The sequence below is a fragment of the Mytilus californianus genome, unplaced genomic scaffold (assembly GCF_021869535.1).
Source record: "Mytilus californianus isolate M0D057914Y unplaced genomic scaffold, xbMytCali1.0.p SCAF_34, whole genome shotgun sequence".
In the NCBI taxonomy this organism is placed as follows: Eukaryota; Metazoa; Mollusca; class Bivalvia; order Mytilida; family Mytilidae; genus Mytilus; species Mytilus californianus.
The window spans coordinates 1,463,316-1,480,764 of NW_026262684.1; the positions used below are offsets into that span (position 1 = coordinate 1,463,316).

Genomic DNA, 17,449 nt, shown 5'->3' on the forward strand with positions numbered 1-17,449 from the left:
ACTCCCTCATCTAAAAAAAAGAAAGAAAAAAGAAAATATCTTCTTTCAGGGATTGTATGTGTATCAACTGGATTGCAATTTATGTGTTGGTACACTTCAAAATATTTTATAAACCTTTTTATAATGATCAAGATTTCTCATTTTTTCCTTTTGAGTTAATGAGTTGTCAGGGTTTGTCAATCAATGGGAAAAATTTTAATTTTATAATTTCAGTAGTAACTAGGTAGGGATTTATTTAAATTTTATGTTGTGTTTTTTTTACATTCAATGAGTCTATGGGAGTAACATTCTGACTTAACAGTGCTTAATGAAAAATGACAAAAAAATCTTTAGGGTAGGCTATTATTAAGACTAAAAAGTAGGGTAGTTAGGGTAACTACATATATCATCTGCCCCCCCCCCTTTTGTGGGAAAAATTTTGGTTGATTATATAGGGAATCACTGAAGCATGACTGGAGCCCCCCCCCCCCCCCCCCCATGTTTTAGGTCAGTTAGTGCTCCCACCCTATGAAAAGTTCTAAATCCGCCAATGTATATTTTTATTTGGCTTATTAATAAGTATGTTTTAAGGAGAAAATTAAGGATTGTCTGAAATAATTTGTTAATTTATAGCGAATGGTGGGTTAAATTTACAACTTTGATAGATCTGATATTATTTATTAAAAAAAAAACTACAGTCTTGAAACATGAAAAACCAGGAATTTTACACCTAAAAATGCTGTTTAATTTTCAAATATTTTTAATTATCTTTTAAAATTTATAGATAATAAACATATTTTAAGTCCTATATAGTGTCCCAGGCAAATGCATTAATGTGCTATGTATGTTATCGAAAATTATTGATTGACATTAAATTATTACCAGAGGCATATATACTAATTTAAATAATGTCTCTAATATTATTTAGCTGTAATAAATGTGAGGGTATGATTGCCAATTAGACAGGCTGTTAATTGGATTAAACATATCGATATATTCTTCAACTAAATGAAATAACTTCATTGAAATTCTATCTAACAATATAGTTTATATTATATTAAAATATATCAAACAGTTTTAAGGGTTAACCTTTATGCTCTACTAAAGGGGTGCTCCTATGTAAATGATGCTTGTAAACAAACGAATTTGTTATTTGTTCATTTATATGTCTTACTTAGTCAGGACTTTAAGCAGTAAATATCATTTCAAAAATGAATTGAGTCAGTAAAGTCGGGATGCTGATTATGCTAAGAAACACTGGATATTGGTCTATAATAGACTATTGAATGGGGAAACCAGCATTTGCACATGGATAACTATTCTTCGTGACGATATCCGGGACCGGAGGTCGGTTTTTAAAACGCTTGAATGATTCAGATGAATGATGCAAATTGAAGACGCCGGTAGCCAACTGACAACAACTTGAACAAGTACTTGTTTCTGTTTATTTAACGAGACAAACACAATCAAGGAGTTATGAACGCATAGATACTCGCGGAAATAATACAGGTAACTCAAATAAATGATTTAATAGTGCAGAAATAAACAGAAATAGTGAGAATGTTTTTCAACTTTTCGTCTTTTGACCTGATCAGTTCACAGTTGTAAAACTCCGTTTAAAATAAACACCTATTAGACACACACACATATATACTCAAAAGTTGATACAAAACAAGAAAACTCGAAGAAAAAATTCCATCTTCGTCATCCAACTCATGGTTTGAAAAAATAATGTATGACTCTAGCCCTAGCTCCGGTTGATTATTTCTTTGTTCAGAGTCATTTAACCATATTGTAATCAGGTTACTAGGGCAAATAGAGGTATAAAAAAGAGAAATCGCTGTAGAGAAGGAGTTACGATTTTGTGTACGAGAGAAATGTACTTCAGAGATTTAAGATTATGCCACTGTATTGTTGAGCCTGCAGTTTTAACAGATGTTGTAAACTTATATTACTGTTACTTTGGATTTTGAATAATTCAGTAATGAGAATTGAACTTTTAATCAACTTTGTGTTTATGTTCACTGGCAAGACTTCGTTCAGACTACACCAGGATTCCATCAATCACGCTACCAGTTCTTTTCTAGGGTAATCCTGTAGCACTGTAATCAGTGACACTGTGTACGAGTGAAAGGCACAACCTGAAACTAATACACTCAACAACACAGCACAAACACAAGGATACACACTTTAGTTGAAGTTGTATAACCAACTTTTCGTCACAGGTTATACTTTGAGAATTTACATGCAACTTTAAAAAAACAATTATTTCTGAAAATTGAAAAACATACATGCATGATTGAAATAGATAAAACCATGATAACAAATATTAAAATGTTTATTAGTCCCTTACCAGCAAAGCCAAGGGGACTTTAAGTAATGCTTGAAAATATTGATTTGATATTTATACATTGTATATAGTTTTACCATGACAAATTTACAGATCAAGTTCAATATTTATTCTGTTGAGATGTTTTTCTTTGCATAGCTATGGTCCTTGGACTTAGAAAATTCAGGCAAATAATCTGTTTTTTACTTTCTTTGTTTGTTATACTTGGAGATATTGATTTGGTAATTGTCATGAATCATGATTGTTGTATAGTTTTACCATGACAAGTTGCATATACAATAATGAATTTAGGGCCCAAAAACAAGGATTTTCTGGTTTCCATACATTAATTTGAATATAATATAAAAATAAGAAGATGTGGTATAATTGCCAATTAGACAACTCTCCATCCGAGATCAAATGACATAGAAGTAAATAACTACAGGTCACGGTACGGCCTTCAATTATGAGCAAATCCCATACATTTCTAAGGATCTCTATGAAATTGAACCTCAAGGTTCATACCAAAAAAAGGAAGGTTGGGATTGATTTTGGAGGGTTATGGCCTTAACCATTCAGGAGTTAGCATGGTAAGGCCAGGGTTTTTTTACACATGAAAAAGTCGAGTCGGTCGGTCGAGAATAAAAAGAAAAAAAATATCTTTCAAGACAGAAAAAATATATTTCACCTTACTAACAAAATGTTTGGTTTGCTATCTTGTCATCGCTTAAATTCTAGTTCCATGAATTATTATTGCTCAGCTGTTATAAACATAAATATACAATACATGTACATTGTCGGAAAATATATAATTTATTTGTATAAGCTTTAGAAACAGGACGAAAAGCAGAGCCCTCATGAAATATGAATATTCTTGGGTGAACAAATCTTCATATCTCCCTCTGTCACTGGAAATAAATGTATATATAAAAAAAAATTGAATGTATGGGGGTTCTTTGATATGCTGAATCTAACCATGTATTTAGATTTTTGATATTGGACCATAATAAAGGTCCAAAGGGTAAAAAATTTAACTTTAATTTTTCTTTGTTGTTCTTAATCATGTTAATAGCAACTTCAATCCATTGCTTTTTGATGTTTGATAATACATGTTTAATATTAGTAAACAATAAATATATAAGCTAATTGTTTGCAAAACTCTTTGAATACTTTTTATAGTCTATGGCATGGTATTGGTTGCTAAAATTTGATATTTTTCATTTAAATGCAATATTTTTTATTTAATTGGTATATTTCTTCATTCAAATGCAATATTTTTTATTTAAATGGTATATTTCTTCATTTAGATGCAATATTTTTTATTCAAATGGTATAATTTTTCATTTAAATGGTATATTTTTTCATTTAAATGGTATATTTTTTCATTTAAATGGTATATTTTTTCATTTAAATGCAATATTTTCTATTGATATGGTATAATTTGTCATTCAAATGTAATATTTTTTATTTAATTGGTATAACTTGTCATTTTAATGCAATATTTTTTATTCAATTGGTATAGTATTTTTTTTCATTTATATGCAATAATTGCAGTATGGGAAATTCTTTGACGTCACAAGGTCAAATTTGCAACAACGTTTGTGATTGGTCGGTAATTGTTTGGATTTCTTCCCTTCCTTTCTTTCTAAACATGAGTGACCAAGAATTAAAAAAACGCGTCGGAATATCACCCCTCTTACTAAATCTGGCGTTCGTGCGAGTTCGTGCACTGGCTGTTAATGCCAATAATGGCCAGGTCGAGCAAAAAATGCGAGTGACATGTAATAATAATTAATTTGACACACAACCTGTTCATGGATAGAAACAGATACCTGTGTGCATGGCAAAAACGCCTCCAATGAAAACCCTTTCTGAAGAAACTCCCCTACAGTCTACACATTGAAATAATAAAAAAAATACATAGCTAGCCCCCTTCCCCCCTCTAAGTCCAGATACATGTAATCATGACGTTCTCTGATGCTATATCATTTTTTACTTTTCTTGATCCTCAGAGACATTGCAGGAAGGCAAACATAAAAAAGAATAAAAAGCCTTCCAGGATGTTATAATTATTTGGAATAAGTCCCCTCTTTTTTGCTACATGTAGAAAAAAATCACCTAATTACGACAGCAGAACCAGCTCACAGAGACCCACAAGAAGAGACCTGAGCTGTGATACTCCGGAACTAATTCTTTAATAAAGACAATTCGGGATAAATTGGAACCAGTTACTAATCCATGTTACAACAATAGTCCTATGACATAGGACGTACACTGTATATGAAGGCGGGAACTTCATATTTTGGACTATCTATAATATGTGCTCTCATGTCTTATACCGCATATCATTTTACATTTAGGATTCGTTGCTGAGCTTTTTTTACTGTTCCCATCTCCGAATCCCTTAAATAGAATTTTTTTTTCAAGCCCCACAACAGTTCAATAACTACTATATGTTTTTGCATAAATAAGTATGCAGGGCATATTTCAAAACATATTTTTTCTTCAGGACTTTTAATTGATTTTACTTTTCAATACTGCAATGGGAAAGGGAGGGAGGGGGGAAGGGGGGGGGGGGGGGGTACACAAGTAACTTTATTTTGTGACACAGTATATAATATAATTAGATACAAATCTCTAATGATTTGTATCCAACAAATTGTAGGATTGTACGTTTAGCTATTATCTAGACCCGTACAATATGTATATAATAAGATACATTTAACAGGGGCGGATCCAGAACCTCGGTGTCTAGGGGGGAGGGGGTTCAGATTTAGATATTTGTATAGAGATGTATATATGCGAGTATTGGCATTAGTATGGTGTGTGTGTGTGAGGAGAGTGGGAGGGGGTTCAGATCAAAGATCGTTTCTATAATTCTAAATCTTTTAGTTTTTACCATTTCACTCTTTTCTTTATCCTTTGATCTCTATTATATTTGTCCTAAACATGAGTGAAATATTTGCCACTGGACATAAGGCAACCAAAAAACAATCAACGTATTCTTTATATTTCATCATTTCTTTATTATGTTATCTATAGGTTTGGTCCCGCCCCTTATCTATTTTTTGCACATTATTCTCTCTATGTAAACGCAATTCCTGTCCTGATAAATGGTGACTCATGCATAGCATCATATGTGGTTATTAAAACAAGAAACATATTCATATTATAATAATTTACTGTATGCTTGGACTTATAGATAGATGTCATTAGTCCCAGATCATGTAATAAAGTAGGTCTTATAAAAATACAATAGCGTTGTAATGATGATTATATATATGTATATATATTTAACAATGCCAATTTTTGGGAAAAAAGGGTAGGGGCAAGGCGTTTTTAAAACATATTAATGGGGCGCGTTTTTTTGTTCTTCGGTAATGAGCCAGAAGAAGTCCATTTCTGTTTTATTTTGCATTGGGAAGATCTTCTCGCTCTCTTCCACCTATTCTTTTTTGATAGGTTGTTAAGACGGCAGAGGCACATAACAAACATATGGCGTCGTTTAGTCTAAATGACTAATAAATTTATGAATGCAGATACATTTGTATATTAGAATGTGAGCTCTGTTATAAACGTTTTTATGGTATGACAGCCTTTAGTTTAGTAGGACATCCCTGTAGGACGATAAGCTGGATAAATATAAGAACTACACCGTCGGACAATAACAGTTAAGGGACGATTATTTGATATTCTAGGGAAGGGATTTTGATTGATTGGTGTTTAACGCTACTTTGAACACCATTGGGCTATTCCGTGGTGGTCAGTTTAAATTTATAGATGAAGGATGGGGAAGGGAAGAGAGGGTATTATTATTCATTTTAATCTGTCGCTAATCATGCCTATTTTTCAGCTCTTACCAGGCAACCATATTCATATATGAAATCCTTCTGTCCCAAACAAATATATAAATATCAAATGGTTTTCCACTTATTTAACACAATTTTAAATTGATTAATTGTTTGTTGCTAATTTTTAATGCCCAGTGACAAATATTTCATGCTTGTTCAGGAAAACACGAATTTAGAAGTCAGGTATATAATATAAAAACGAAGAGATGGGATGGGATATGATTGCTAATAAGGCAGCTATCCACCGGAGTTCAAACATGAAGTGGATGTAAGCAATTATAGACAATCGTAATGACAAACACCTGATACTGTAAAGTCGTCTATATAAGGCCCGATATGAAAAGTGTGAACAATTCAAACGAAAAAACTAATGGCCTGATTATACATAACAAAACAATTTACAAAATATCAAATATGAGTCGAGACATGAACAAACGACAACCACTAAATTACAGGCTCCTGACCTGGGACAGGCAAATAAAGAATATGGTAGGGTTGATATAAAAACGAAGATGTGGTATGATTGCAAATAAGACAACTCTCCACAAGAGACCATATTACACAGAAATCAACAGCTATAAGTCACCGTACGGCCTTCGACAATAAGCAAAGTCTACACCGCATAGTCAGTTATAAAAGGCCCCGAAATCACAATAGTAAAACAATTCAAACAAGAAAACTAACGGCCGAATTAATGTACAAAAAATGAACGAAACACAAGTATGTATAACACAGCAACAAACGGCAACTACTGAATTACAGGCTCCTGTCTTGGGTCAAGCACATACATACAGAATGTGGCAGGGTTAAACATGTTAGCGGGATCCCAATCCTCCCCCTAATATGGGACAGTGGTGTAACAGTACAACAACATGTTTGTGAGCACTCAACCCATCCCGAAGCTGCGACAGTGGTGTAACAGTACAATAAAAGAACAACCTGCACTTATCAGTTGCAATTAGTCAAAAGATCGGTACGAGACACACAAAAAAAAAACTAACATTAAGACAATAGACACAAAGCACCGATATTAGAGTATTTTCAATTACTCAGCGGAAGTTTGCTCTAAGCTAATAACAACTAGTACTGAAATAAATATTGTTCTCCCAGACTAAAGTATCAATCAGTACATAACGCGCGGCAAAGGATTTATTAAAAAAGAAAACAGTCTGAGAAACGTCTGGTTTACGTTGTATATAGATATAAGAAGATGTGGTATGAATGCCAATGAGACAACTCTCCATCCAAGTCATAATTTGTAAACCATTATAGGTCAAAGTACGGTTTTCAACACGGAGCCTTGGCTCACACCGAACAGCAAGCTATAAAGGGCCCCCCAAAAATGACTAGTGTAAAACCATTCAAACGGGAAAACCAACGGTGCCGTCTAATCTATTAAAAAAAACCCGATATACTTGCATATAGATCCATATACAATGAAAGTTTTTGAAAAGTTGTGGTCCGAACGTTTTGACCATCGAAATTTTGCAATAGAAATGATAGTTAGGACCAGAAGATTTAAACAGCCAGTCTAGGACTCGCACGAACGCCAGATTTAGTTTGAGGGGCGATATTCTGACGCGTTTTTTAATTCTTGGTCACTTATGTTTAGAAAGAGAGGGGAGAAATCCAAACAATTACCGACCAATCACAAACGTTGTTGCAAATTTGACCATATGACGTCAAAGAATTTCCCATAATGCAATTATTGCATATAAATAAATAAACTACTATACCAATTGAATAAAAAATATTGCATTAAAATGACAAGTTATACCAATCGAATAAAAAAATATTGCGTTTGAATGACAAATTATACCATCTGAATAAAAAATATTGCATTTAAATGAAAAAATATACCATTTAAATGAAGAAATATACCATTCAAATAAAAAAAATATTGCATTTAAATGAAGAAATATATCAATTAAATAAAAAAATATTGCATTTAAATGAAAAATATCAAATTTTTGCAACCAATAACATGCCATAATAGTCTTGCATCTACATGCTGTTAATAAAGTACTGTTTTCTCCCTTTCAGCAGTACATTGTATTACAACAAATTGTCAGAGGAGTTGACTGATAATGGACTGGAGTAACCTAGGGTCCAATGACTCTGAAAATGCATGACAGTACTGGCATGTGTACATGTATGTCGACAGCCAATTCTAAGTAACCTTAAACGTATACATTGTATATACAAAAGACCTGCAATAATGGTATGTGCATCTATGGGTGACTTATATTTCACTGTTGTCACACAGTGTTGTGTGGCTTTATTACTGGTCAGACTATCTATCCTTTACTATTATAAAGTTCAAATATCATGTACATGATTATGACATGCATTGTATAAATTATGATGCAGCATGATATCTTTTTGACCTACATTTTATGTCTCACTGATTTATTAAGTACATTGTATATGTACATGTATGTGGGTATATCATGTACATGTGCAGTACTTTTGGGTCTTGCACAAATACATTGCCATTGGAGTTAAAATAAATTTGATCGCTGACAATGACAGAGTGTTTTGAACATTGCCTCATAGTGTTGATCAGAATACCTTTATATTAAATCAATAAAATTTTATTGTCACAGATAGAAAGTATTTAGTATTTTAAAAATAAGGAGATGGGTAGGATTGCCAATGAGAAAACTTTCTGCCAGTCGAAATGAAGGGGATGTAAGAAATTTTAGGTCACTGTATGACCTACAACAATGAACAAAACCATACTGTAGTGTCAGCTGTACAAGATCCTGAAAAAATGAATAACAATAAATGTCAATTCAAATCAGAAAACAAGTGACATTCTAATTACCAGTATTGGTAATATAAAATTTAAAAAAACTGACACTTATTTTCTCTCTCGTTAAATATTTTTTTTTAAATATTCACCAACATGACCAAGAGAGAACTGTATTGCCAATTTATTTTTTTATCGGAAAGCAGTGCATCAATTTCAGGTGTTTTACGTGATAATCACAGGAATTTAAATTTTCAGAATTAACTCCTCAGATGTCAGTGGAATGGAAGTAATACACATCATATGTTTCAATGAAATTAATATGATTAATGATGGGATAAGACGTAGAGGAGATCCTATATCTACAATACATGTATATGTAACTGGTATGTATATTTGTTACAGTATTAATAGTCCAAATGGTATAACAATAACAAAAATACTGAAGGCAATTTCAAAAAAGGGAAGTTCATGCATATGGTAGTGGCTGCTGGGTTTTACTATTTGTATTATTAAGCTTTACAATGTATATTTCATAGGGTAGTAGACTTGGATGTTTCAAAAATTGTATACAGATGCCTTTTTTACAATGTTTCTGTCCATCATATGTTGGTTGGCCATGTTGGATCACATTTTAATGGTTCAGCGACTGCTTGAAAAAAAGTTTAGGCTTTTTTGCTTTGTGAATTTCTTTTTTTTTACATTATGAGTAAATTAGGATATCTGTATTTGGAATATTGGTTCCTTGCAATGTTTATATGTACACGTACATGTCTGTGAGACAGGATCACCTGACCTTACTTCATGGAGCTGTCAAGGTAAAAGTTACGTGATTAACACATGTCGGTCCTTTTCTCAGATATAGTAAGCAGAACTTGAGTAGATCAACTGTATTTGGTGTTTAGAATGAACAATTACCTCATTTCCATGGTTCATTGGTCAATGTTAACTTTTATTTCTTGTAGGCAATATGTCAAGTATATATGATGTATGGAATGATTGTAAGTTGTACATGTCCATGATGTCTGTCTGTGTCAAAGTTTTGACGGGATGTACATTTTTTGTATTATGGTATACAAATGTCGTCTGTCTGTCCGGCGTAAACATGTCGCACCGTAATTTGAGATCGACTTATCCAAATTTCATGAAAAATAAGATAGTTGTTTTTTATGATGGTCAAACAATCTGTATACTTTTTGGTGAAAATAAGATTAAAACTTTTTGAGTTACGGGACTTAGTAACTAAAACAGGTGTGTGGTTTTTTTTCACATGTCGCGCCGTATCTCAAAAACAATTGATGATTATTGCTTAAAACTTTACACACTTCTTAGTTATACTAATCTTAAGATCTGTATACATTTTGGTTTTGATTCAAAATTTTATTTTAGAGATATTGATTTTTTTTTAAAAAGGGGGGTTTTCACATGTCGCTCCGTACCTCAAAAACGATTTATGATTATTGCTTGAAATTTTCCACACTTCTTAGTTATATTAATCTAAAGATCTGTATACCTTTTTGTTTTGATTCAAAATTTTATTTTAGAGATATTGAGTTTTTTGTAAAAAAAAAGGGGGGGGGGGGGGGGGCTTTTCTCATCACTTGGCGTCGTCGTCTGTTAACTTTTTCAAAAATCTTCTCCTCTGGAACTACTTGGCCAAATTTAACCAAACTTTGCCACAATCATCATTAGGGTATCTAGTGTAAAAAGTGTGTCTGATGACCCCCCCCCCCCCCCCCCCCCCCCTACCAGACATTGCTTAAAATGGAACATAGTGGTAAAATGCAGTTTTTGGATTATATCTCTGAAAGTAAAGCATTTAGAGACAATTTGACATTGGGTAAAATATGTTCATCAGATTATGATATATAATATATCTGTCTGTTGTTGGGTTGCTGCCTTTGAATTAGTAATTTTAAGGAAATTTTGTAGTTTTTGGTTATTATCTTGAATATTATTATAGATAGAGATAAACTGTAAATAGCAATAATGTTCAGCAAAGCAAGATCTACAAATAAGTCATCATGACCAAAATAGTCAATTGACCTGATAAGGAGTTATTGTCCTTTAAAGTAAAATTTAACAATTTTTCGTAATTTTTTTTAATTCACAACAGTCTTCTCCTCAAACAACAGAGACAAATAAACTAAACTTGGCCACAATCATCATTAGGGGATCTAGTTTTTATACGACCGCAAAAAAATTTTGTGGTCGTATATTGGTATGACGTTGGCGTCGTCGTCGTCCGGCGTCGTCGTCCGAAGACATACTGGTTTTCGCACTCTAACTTTAGTTTAAGTGAATGGATCTTTTTGAAATTTGACCATAAGGTTAAATACCACAAAAGGAAGGTTGGGATTGATTTTGGGGGTTATGGTACCAACAGTTAAGGAATTAGGGGCCAAAAAGGGGCCAAAAATAAGCATTTTCTAGTTTCCAGACAATAACTGTGGAACGGTGTATGGATCTCTCTGAAATTATACTACAAGTTTCCATACCACAAAGGGATGGTTAGGATTTGCTTTGGGGGGTTATGGCTCAAACCGTTTAGGAATTAGGGGCAAAAAAGGGGGAAAAACAAGGTTGTCCTGGTTAATGGACAAATACTTTTGTACAAAACATAATTTAAAGCAGTGTAAGGGAGATAAATCAAATACATCATTGAGATTATCTCCCTTACACTGCCTTTAAATTATGTATAAAGTAATGGTTAATGAACAATAAAGATAATTTAAAACAGTGTAAGGGAGGTAATCAAAATACAACATTTTGGTTACTTCCCTTACACTGCTTTTAAATTATGTTTAAAGAAATGCATATATCTATAAAGGAAGACCAGTAAAAATATCTGCAAATGTTGCATCTTTTTTTTTTACAAAAAAATCCATATGAAAGATTTGACAGTATATTTTTAATTCTATTATAAAATAGATTAAGTTAGCACTATGGTAAATTTAAATGGGTAATTATGGTTGCCAACTCCATTGGAAATTTGAATTGAGATTATGACCATATCTTGAGGGAAAGAATTTTTTGGGGGAAAAAAGGGGGGGGGATAAAAAGAAATTGTGGGGGGTCAATTTTTTCTCATTTCAGATTTCAGAAATTAAAAAGAATTATTCTTCAAATATTATTTTTTTTTCAAATTTCAAATATTGAAAAATTTCAAGAAGTAATCTTAATTGCACAGTATGGCGCATTAGATTTGTAAAATCTTTGATCACATTTATTTATTTGTTATGCCGAATCTAACAGTGTATTTAAATTTTTAATTTTGGGTCCAGTTTTCAAATTGGTCTACATTAAGGTCCAAAGGGTCCAAAATTAAACTTTGTTTGATTTTAGCAAAAATTGAATATGTGGGGTTCTTTGATATGCTGAATCTAACCATGTATTTGGATTTTTGATTTTTTGGCCCAGTTTTCAAGTTGGTCCAAATTGGGGTCCAAAATTAAACTTTGTTTGATTTCAACAAAAATTGAATATGTGGGGTTCTTTGATATGCTGAATCTAACCATGTATTTGGATTTTTTATTTGTGGACCCCGTTATCAAATTGATTCATATTGAGGTCAAAAGGGTCCAAAATTAAACTTTGTTTGATTTCATCTAAAATTGAAGTATTGGGGTTCTTTGATATTCCAAATCTAACCGTGTATTTAGATTTTTAATTTTTGGTCCTGTTTTTTAAATTTGTCTACATTAAGGTCCAAAGGGTCCAAAATTAAACTTAGTTTGATTTTAGCAAAAATTGAATTCTTGGGGTTCTTTGATATGCTGAATCTAAACATGTGTTTAGATTTTTGATTATGGGCCCAGTTTTCAAGTTGGTCCAAATTGGGGTCCAAAATTAAACTTTGTTTGATTTTAACAAAAATTGAATATATGAGGTTCTTTGATATGCTGAATCTAACCATGTATTTAGATTTTTGATTATGGGCCCAGTTTTCAAGTTGGTCCAAATTGGGGTCCAAAATTAAACTTTGTTTGATTTCAACAAAAATTGAATATATGAGGTTCTTTGATATGCTGAATCTAACCATGTATTTAGATTTTTTATTTGTGGGCCCCGCTATCAAATTGGTTCATATTGAGGTCAAAAGGGTCCAAAATTAAACTTTGTTTGATTTCATCAAAAATTGAATTATTGGGGTTCTTTGATATGCCAAATCTAACGGTGTATTTAGATTTTTAATTTCAAGTCCCGTTTTTTAAATTGGTCTACATTAAGGTCCAAAGGGTCCAAAATTAAACTTAGTTTGATTTTAGCAAAAATTGAATTCTTGGGGTTCTTTGATATGCTGAATCTAAACATGTGTTTAGATTTTTGATTATGGGCCCAGTTTTCAAGTTTGTCCAAGTTGGGGTCCAAAATTAAACTTTGTTTGATTTTAACAAAAATTGAATATATGGGGTTCTTTGATATGCTGAATCTAACCATTTATTTTGATTTTGGACATTGGACCATAATAGGTAAATTAAAAAAATTCAAGTTCTTAGACCACATTCTTTCTGTGTCAGAAACCTATGCTGTGTCAAATATTTAATAACAATCCAAATTCAGAGCTGTATCAAGCTTGAATGTTGTGTCCATACTTGCCCCAACTGTTCAGGGTTCGACCTCTGCGGTCGTATCAAGCTGCGCCCCAGCGAAGCATTTTATTAAAAACATGGCAGACATGGCTAAAAATAGAACATAAAGGGAAAATGCAGTTTTTGACTTGTATCTCTGAAACTAAAGCAAAAGTATAACAGTTACATTATTTCATGCATCAATTGTAAATAAAAATATCAGGTGAGCGACACAGGGTCCTTGGAGCCTCTAGTTTGGTGTATGCAATAATTGTACATGTTGTAAGGTGCACATGTCTGTCTGGCTTGGTTTATCTGAACTTGACCTTAATATGAATTGCTTGACAGTATATTTTCATGAATCATTGGTAATGTTAAGTAGATTTGGTCCTTATCGTAAACTTATTATTATTCTTGTATCTTTAGGACAAGCACCATAAAACAGAGGGGACATAAAAATACCTGGAGTCTGTCTATCCCTTTGGCCTTATAAGCGCTCTCACTTGCATGTCTTGTACAATTCTTGTCAAATTTTTAGGAAACTTATTTTGATAGGTTATATCAACAATGTCTGACAAGTTTTAAAATCAGTGCCAATCATTCATTTTTAAAAGAGTTATGCCCCTTGGAAACATTAATTATTTGGAAAATTGCATTGTTATGGCTCTTGTGTACAGTGTACAATTCTTGCTAGAATTTTATGAAATTAATATTAAATAGGTTTATATCATCAGAATGATCAGAGCATTTTGATTTCCATCTGTAATGTTTACAAATTCCAGATTTCATGGCAAATTTCAACCATTACAAACCTCCACAAGCTCCATAGCAGAGGTAATCAAAAAGTAGTGCAGCAACAAACAACAACTATTAATATTCCACTTCAGTTAATCCGACACACAATATACATGTATGATTATATACATAGATATAAGAAGATGTTGTATGAGTGCCAATGAGACAACTCTCCATCCAAGTCTCAATTTATAAAAGTATATACATATATGTACCCAGTAAGTTTAAATATTAAATTGATGTTATCATTTTTGCTTGAATAGTAAGGCAATATTTAATTTGATGTATATTTTACAAAATAATATATGCTGGGTTTTTTTTTTATTACAGCAAATGTATTCCAAGAGTTTATGGCTGATTATGCAACTACAGGATTTTATCATGGAAGCAACATCTTAGAAGGATAAGTGCAAATGTATGAAGGAAGCCTTCTGTATAAATACATGTAGCAATTACATATGCAGGAGAGAACACTTAAACATTACTAACATGTAGTCATGATATGGGCGTGGTGCATTCTAGAAATCTAAACACCAGGAATTAAATATTGTATATATTTTTTTTCAACTACAAGTACTTTCAGTATATCATACAATTATAATTCAAATTATTGTGTCAACATGACAGTTACTGTCTAAAAATGGAAAATGCTTGTTTTAAAATGAATTTTTTATAAATATATAAATAACAAGAATTTTTAGCTTATTGTGAAGCCAAACTTTGAGATCTTTTAATGGTATATGCCTGTTGTTTGTCACCATTTATTTTCTTTTTGACTTAACCTTAAGATCAGTGGTAAAATGAAAAACTGAAAACCATATATGAAATAAGAAAGAAATGGTTGTAAATAACAGCAAGACTTTCAATATGGTATATCAAATATATTTCACAGAACTTTCTATTTCAGTTTATTAATACAATGAGGTTTGAGGTATAAATCAATCAGACAGTAACACAACAACAAAAACACCTGAAAAGTCCTCAACAATAGACAGGTGTCGAAACAATATGTCATGATCTGTTTTAATTGACCAGAGTACATGAGTATGTGGCAGGATGAACTACCTTTTTACTTCAAAACTCTCATAAGAAGAATTGGCATCTTTTGCAAGTAATACTTGTCCATAATGTGATTGGAATGTCTCAAAACTGATGAACACAAAAAGACTTATACATACATATTAAAAATGAAATATACATCAGTGCATACATCTTCTATAAATAAATCACCTTCCATACATCAAATTAACAAAAATATTGAGACTTGAACACAACCAAAAATGTTCTAGGAGTGAACTATGGTGCCCTGGATATTTGCTTGCCTTCTTGGTTTTATTGAATCTATCTGCTGCATTGAAGATATTGTGAGTTGGAGTTGATGAATAAATATTATTTGTATTGTTTAGGACCAAGAAATTTAAGATACAAAGAGAAAGTAAAATAGAATGGAAGTATGAATTCATCCTCAAGACCAAGAAGAATATTTATATATATCAAAATAGAATGTGTACTAGATTAGCATTTACTTATCTAAAATATGCTCAAATACTGTGAAATTTGTGTGATTGAGACTCAATTCACCTTAATTTCATTTAAAAAAAATAATGTGAAAGCTCGATTCACATTAATTTCACGTGAAAAATTTAACGTGAATTTCACGTGAAAGCTCGATTCACATTAATTTCATGTGAAAAATTTCACGTGAATATCACGTGAAAGCTCGATTCACGTGAAATTCACGTAAATTTAACGTGAGTTTCACGTGAAAAATTTCACGTGAGTTTCATGTATAAGCTCGTTTGAGGTGAATCTCACGTGAAAAATTTCATGTGAAATTCACGTGATTTTCACGTGAAATTTACGTTAACAAAATTTGCCTGTGTATACCAGTTTTGACAGTACATTTTATTTCCATCCGAACTCCCTCTTTCCCATATATCATATTATTCTCTGAAGCGTTTACTATTTTCAAATTGGTCGGTGGTCCTAAAAAAATAAAACGATTAATACGAACTTCAATAAATGTTTAAAATCAGTCAGACGAATCTGTTTGAAATTACAATGCATGTTAATAAGTAAAATTTGTACCTACGCGTCTTTAGTTTTTATTGTTATCATTGTTTATTTTTTTGTCGTCATCTTTTTGGTTTTTTGCCATAGTGTTTTTTTTTTTTTTAATTGGTATACTGGTTTTTGCATGCATCTTTTGTATCGTCTTTCTCATTCTTTACAAATGTATATTTTCCAAACATATCAAAAGAAAATACTCTATTAACCACACCATACATATTAAGTATTTCGTGTTTTACACGATTGTGTTCTATTTCCAAAATTACTATTACATTCAACTCACTCTTGCTAAATACGTTGTAGTTGTAAATGTTTAAACTACTAGACAGGATATAAATACACTGGTAAGTACCATCGTTGGCTGTCGAAAAGTTTTTTATTTGCAGATGACACGTTCCTCTAGTGGAATTACCATATATAGCGATATTTGTTATTTTTAGGTTAGGATTGATGTGTAGACCATCTGAGTAAGTGATTAGTACAGTTTCATTTGGAATAGATGTTGATCCGTCTAGACCATGCCAAGAAGTACCATTGTCACAAAAACGTGTGCAATTCAAGACAACCGTATCACCTTTGTCTACGAAATATGTTGTATTCATTAAAACTTTATCCAACCAGCCTGTTGTTCCTATAAATATGATAAACAGAAAAGACTATAAGATAGTGTTTCTTGTTAGGTATACACTATATACATGAACTCTTTTGATAATTAAATTTCCATTTAAATCTTTTCAGAAGATTTGACAAGTAAAAATAATAATATTCATGACTTCCATAGTATATTTCGATAAATAAAGACGTATTAGAGAAAGAAGAAAAACGGCAGCAAAAATAAATTAAGAAAATAAAGATTTTAAGCAAGCAACAACATATTTTCGCATCGAAAAAAAATTCTCACTTACGGCATTTAATACTACTGACAATTATGGGTTTCTTTTGTAGTATTTATACAGGTTTCAATTGATTGTGAAATATACGCACGGGTGGTTATTAGTAAACGTATAACTGGAAAAAAAGGTAATGCACGTGTGAACACTTTAGAGTAAATACTGCTTCGTTTATCAATTTGAATTTGCAATGGAACACATTAAGGCAATAT

At 32.0% G+C, this 17,449-nt stretch overlaps 1 long non-coding RNA gene across 1 annotated transcript; it reads left to right on the top strand.

Annotated features, from left to right (window-relative positions):
- The first annotated feature begins 1,328 nt into the window (after positions 1-1,328).
- Positions 1,329-14,971, top strand: LOC127736613 (uncharacterized). The gene is made up of 4 exons (XR_007999080.1): positions 1,329-1,488; positions 8,203-8,380; positions 9,170-9,297; positions 14,608-14,971. It is a non-coding gene; the product is annotated as an uncharacterized LOC127736613 (long non-coding RNA).
- Positions 14,972-17,449: the final 2,478 nt, after the last annotated feature.